This window comes from Arvicanthis niloticus, chromosome 2 (assembly GCF_011762505.2).
Source record: "Arvicanthis niloticus isolate mArvNil1 chromosome 2, mArvNil1.pat.X, whole genome shotgun sequence".
Classification (NCBI taxonomy): Eukaryota; Metazoa; Chordata; class Mammalia; order Rodentia; family Muridae; genus Arvicanthis; species Arvicanthis niloticus.
The window spans coordinates 54,884,447-54,889,786 of NC_047659.1; the positions used below are offsets into that span (position 1 = coordinate 54,884,447).

Genomic DNA, 5,340 nt, shown 5'->3' on the forward strand with positions numbered 1-5,340 from the left:
CTGCTCATTTTAAAGACATAATTTAACTAGGTAATTAAATTATTATCATGGCAACTAGGATGAATTTAGTGATTTAAAAAACAGCCCAACTATGACTGGTTTATATATTTCTCATATGTTTTTTAAAGTTGAAGTCCTCTTTATAGACCCTTATTAATATGTGAAATTTCTGATACCTGTTCGAGACTACGAGGCATATTAGGAAGAGCATTCACACTCTCAGGATTCTGAGAGGTACTTGTGAATTCTCCAGATTTGTCAGATTAGTTTAAGATTGATCTCACCTATCAGTGGAATTGGCATCCATTGGAACCAAGTCATCTTCACCAGCTAAGAGAATACAGCACATGATAGTTTGGCCAGTGTATCCTAATGAACATCAGGATGACATTCATGCTGGTGTTTTAGAAAGCAAAACGAAAATAATCAAGCCCAAGATAACATTATAAACCTATGGTTTGCAGAACCTGCTCATTGCCTTTTCTTTGTTCAGATAGCACACGATATTCAGGCTTAGGGCTTCAACTAATGAGTGTGTATCAACAAAGTAAGATGGGTAAACCCAGAGATGATATTCAGAATGCGCCGGCTGGAATGGGGAGTCTTCTAATTAAAAAAAAAAAATGCCTTCCAAGTAAACAGACTGCTTGGACTTGAGCTATTACCAGGTTCTTTTCAGTTCTTAAAACATTTTCCTCAGTCTGTGTGTAACAACAAATGTGGGCCAATTGCTGTGAGTTAATTGAAAAGGATTGTTTTCTAGTTGCCAAGGAACGGTGCTTTCTTACAGTATGCAGACCATTATGTGCACAGATCAAGCTTCCTGATTTTTCTTTTAGAGTTTGAGAATATGGGCTGCTCTGATTCAGTCGTCCCTTGAGGAGAGTAGCCCGGATCAGGGAGGCTTACGAAGGTGCTGTTCCATTTCAATTCTTCAGGTGAGATCTGGGTTTAAAGAGCTACCTTCTTTCTTTGCCTAATTTTTCTTAAGCCACTTAAATGCTTTTATATTCAACAAATGAGTAGTTCTAAAATAATAAGCTTACTTAAAGGAAATACTTGTAAAATCATGCTAAATTGATCTTTTCTTCATATACTTGAAGGTTCTGATTTAAAAAAAAAAACAAAGTCTAAAGCTTTATTCCTCTTGGTTTCAGAGTGGAAAATGCATGCGAAGCAAGAGGTCGTGAGTGTGGATGGTACTGAAATGTTGATAGTATTGCTATGGAAGAAAGTATCTCCATCTCTATCCATAGTAACGATTTCAAATCTTGTTTGACTGGTTCTAACTATAAAGTGAGCTTTATGATTTATGAACTTCAAAAAGACATGCTGATCCTATTCAAAAATGTAACTGGTTACATAATGTCTCTCTCTCATACATGCAAAACAATTCTTCACTTTCTGTGAGCTAGTTTTCTCTTTACTCTGGTATAGGGTTCTCTAGGCCAGTAGGCAAGCATACTGTAGTGTGTAACACTTACTAGCCCTCTGTGTGTTTCTGTTTGCTGGTTGAGTGCTTGGTTGTTATCATTTTGAGAGAATACTATATGCCACACCGGGCCTCAAGCTCTGCATCACTGTCTCGGGAGCCTTAACGCCAGCTGACAGGCAATTTTGCATTTTGATATTTTCTTAATGGTTTTGTTTTACAATTAAGATAAAATGAGACTCCATACACTTAGTAGGTGCTTACTAATTACAGACAAACTCAAAGTCCCACCTTTACCCTTAGGAAGTAAGACAACATTCCTAGTTAGTACCCTGCAAGCTCCAAGCACTCATGGTTGTGTTATGGCTTAGGTAAAACCCCTTCTACTGTTGAAGAGTGCACACGGGACCCTGTTCTCTCATGAACTTGCACTCAAAAGTCACAGTACACATAGCCTGTGCTTTGAGAGCAGATACTGCTAGCTCTAGTGAAGAACCTAATTAAATGCTGTTACTGATCTTTTCTGTATCATTTTTTTTCTTCTCCCTTGCATGTGGCTAGATTTCCTCAGGAGAGTATTTCCTTTAAAAGGAAGATCACCAAAAGGGATAAAGAATTGGAAAAGCTTCCGTTTGTTCAGGGTTTGAAGCCACCGAAGTATAACCATGACATGTGAAATGTGAGCACGTCTTCGTTAATGCTGGAGGGAAGTGACTTTAGCATGCCTTTACCTCACAAGGTTATCCTAATGTTCCACAAGTGAACCACAACTTTCAAAAGAAAATTACGGCATGAGATAATATTGATGAAATGACTACTTTTACCTTTAACTCTTGAAACTAGTCTCCTTTCTTAAACTCCTAAACGTTTTTTTTTTTAATTAACCAAAGCTGTCACAGTATCATCAGCTATAATGAAACTGTCACATTGTATTTTTGACTTATGCAGTAGTGAAGTTGAAGCAGGCCACAGACACTGAGGCATGGCTTACAGCTGTCTATGCTTAGTGTGATTGATTCTGTTTTAGTATTGGTGGGGCTGTACTTCATCTTTGAAGATGTGATTAAGAATTTCCATCTTGCTGGGCAGTGGTAGCACACGCCTTTAATCCCAGAACTTGGGAGGCAGAGGTGGATTTCTGAGTTCGAGGCCAGCCTGGTCTACAGAGTGAATTCCAGACAGCCAGGGCTACACAGAAAAACCCTGTCTTGAAAAACCAAATAAAACAAAACCAAAAAAAAAAAAAAAAAAAAAAAAAAAAAAGTATTTCCATCTTGGTATACAAACTCTCTCTTCATACTTTTAAAAAAACTGTTCTTTTCCCCAAAGCCATACTTCAACTTTACTATTGTGGTAGTTAAAAAAGCGTTGCTGGTAAACTTTTGCTTAGCCATTATTTTTGTAATTATTAGAGAAAGATGATAAATGAATGTGTGGGGTGGGTGAAGCATAACAAACATCAAGTGGAACTTGAATCAAGCCAACTTCCATGGTATCTTAGTGGAAGATTGTCCATACCTAGCATATGACTGCTTCTTCAGAAGGCAGAATGATTGTAGCATTTAAAATATAATCATACAGGGACTAAATAATACTTCTATAAAAGACATATCATTTTTGTGTGGGATTCTGGTTTGTTGGTGTTAAATATCAGTGTGTCATTCATACTGATTGAACTCAAGATAGGTTTTTGTGGATTCCACATTTCACTATAGGCATTCCACATTTTTCAAATTTCCTCACTCAGCAGCTCATCAATTTTAGGAGGCCATTTCTTTATTAAAATATTCATTGAAAATTAGATTATCTGCTTTATGAGACATTTCTAAAGCAGTGCTTCAAAGACTCATAAAGACATTCCTGGACCTTTAATTATTTCCCCACATTTTTCAATATAAAAGCTACCTAGCTTTAGAAAGTCAGAGTAATAGAGTGCCTCCTTACTCTCTGCCTTCCTAAAAATATTCTTTTTATAGCAGAAGGCTGTGTGTCTAAATGGAGAATACATATGCAAGTTGTAACAAATCAGATTGTCCTGTTGTTTGTACATGATCTGTCCCTTCCTTTCTCCTGTTCTCACAGGATGAACGTTGCTTTCTTTCCCCTTCAATTTCCTGCTTTTGTTGAGATTTCAGCCCTTGTCTAAGGTGCGATGATTCCGTGCTGTTCTGTATCCTTTTCCTACAAAAGCCTCTGTGTCTCCTCACTCTCTTCTTTTCTGTTGGATGGTTTTTAGTCTGGCAAGATATGAAATGTTTTTTCAGTTGTCACAACATGAAGCAGAGCAATCCTGCCTAGCATGTGGAGGGCAGGAAAGCCGCTAAACATCCACAGCACAGGTATGGCCACCCCAGTCCCAGCCCCAGCCCCAGCCCCAGCCCCAGCCCCAGCCCCAGCCCCAGCCCCAGCCCTGAACGCACGTGAGAAGTGTCCAATTCCTAATGTCCATAATGAGAAACCCTGCCAAACAGGCCCTGCACATCTTATTGTAGCTCAATGAATGGGAAAAAGTCAGATTTTTTAAAAAAAAAAAAAAAAAAAACTTAAAATTTCTCATGACTTCATTTCTTCCTTCTTTCTTTCTTTCTTTCTTTCTTTCTTTCTTTCTTTCTTTTCTCTTTAAATATTGGCCTACAAAATCACCTGTATTTTCAAATTGAACTTTCTGGATCCTGTCTATTTAACAATAATGATCTGACTGGATTGTCCAGTTTTCTCTTCCTTGCTCATTACCAACACCAAAATGACAATAGTCACATTATCTTCAAGTTCCCGTCATGTCCATATTACTAAGGCCTGCTTTGTGTGATTGACTGCTGGATTATTTCTCTCATTGGTTCCACTTGTGGATAAAGAAAGATTCATTGGGCCAGAACAATAATCATCTGTTTAATCACTCTGTTCCTGGATGTCAGTGTGCACAGTCTTTCTTTAATAATCACGGATTCACTGGACAGACACTTAGTGAACAGTTCTCATTTTGCAGAAAACACTTGTGTTGGAAATTCTACAGTGAATTAGACAAGATCCTGTTTTAATGGTGAGTACACTACAGTAGAAATCAGAGCAAAAAAAAAAAAAAAACCCTAAGAAAACAACAATAAAAATAAAACCACAACTACCACCACCAACAACAACAACAACAACAAAAACCTGCCCAGTCTCCTCCAAACATTTACACTGTTCTGTTTTATATTAAAAACTAAACATCATTAACATCATCAAACTGGAGCCTTACAGTTAGCTTAAAAGTTTCTTTATGTCATTTTCTTTCTTCTCTTGAATTCTGTTATACCAAGAATCTGCAATTTGGGTAAGATTATAATCTATTTCTAAATGAAAATGCAAAGACAAAGAAAATGAGAATCTGTTTTATAACAAAATGCACTTTTGATAAATTCAATGGTTATTGAAACGAGCGTAGCTTTACCGTGTGAGTGGTTTTTTAGAGCACCAGTTTTTTCCCCCACATTTTAACATACTCATGAAGAATTCATATTCTCTGCATGCACTGAAAAATAAACATCAGAGAAAGGAAAAAAACTATAAAATCGAAAGAAATGATGAGATCAGAATACTAAAACTAGACTTTTCACTTTACAGATGTTTCTCAGTCTCTAAGAAAGAAACCAATAATCTCATGTATGACTTGGAGAAATAATCTATATATTAACACACCCTCAAGCACTAATCATACACAGAGGTGTCAGCTAGAGGACAGACTCCCAACAGGAACACAAGTGCTCTCTTCTTGCTGTTTTGTTTCTTCTTTCTTCCCCCTTTCCTTCATTCCTCCCTCCCTTTCTCCCTCCCTCCCTCCTTCCCTCCCTCCCTTACTTTCTTCCTTCCTTCCTTCCTTCCTTTCTTCCACTAGGAACCTGTGAGTCAAATCCATCCTACTACCCCTT

General features: G+C 37.5%; 1 long non-coding RNA gene across 1 annotated transcript; it reads left to right on the forward strand.

Moving 5' to 3' along the window:
• Positions 1-798: 798 nt before the first annotated feature.
• On the forward strand, positions 799-4,510 carry LOC143441353 (uncharacterized). The gene is made up of 3 exons (XR_013108667.1): positions 799-938; positions 3,697-3,771; positions 4,419-4,510. It is a non-coding gene; the product is annotated as an uncharacterized LOC143441353 (long non-coding RNA).
• Positions 4,511-5,340: the final 830 nt, after the last annotated feature.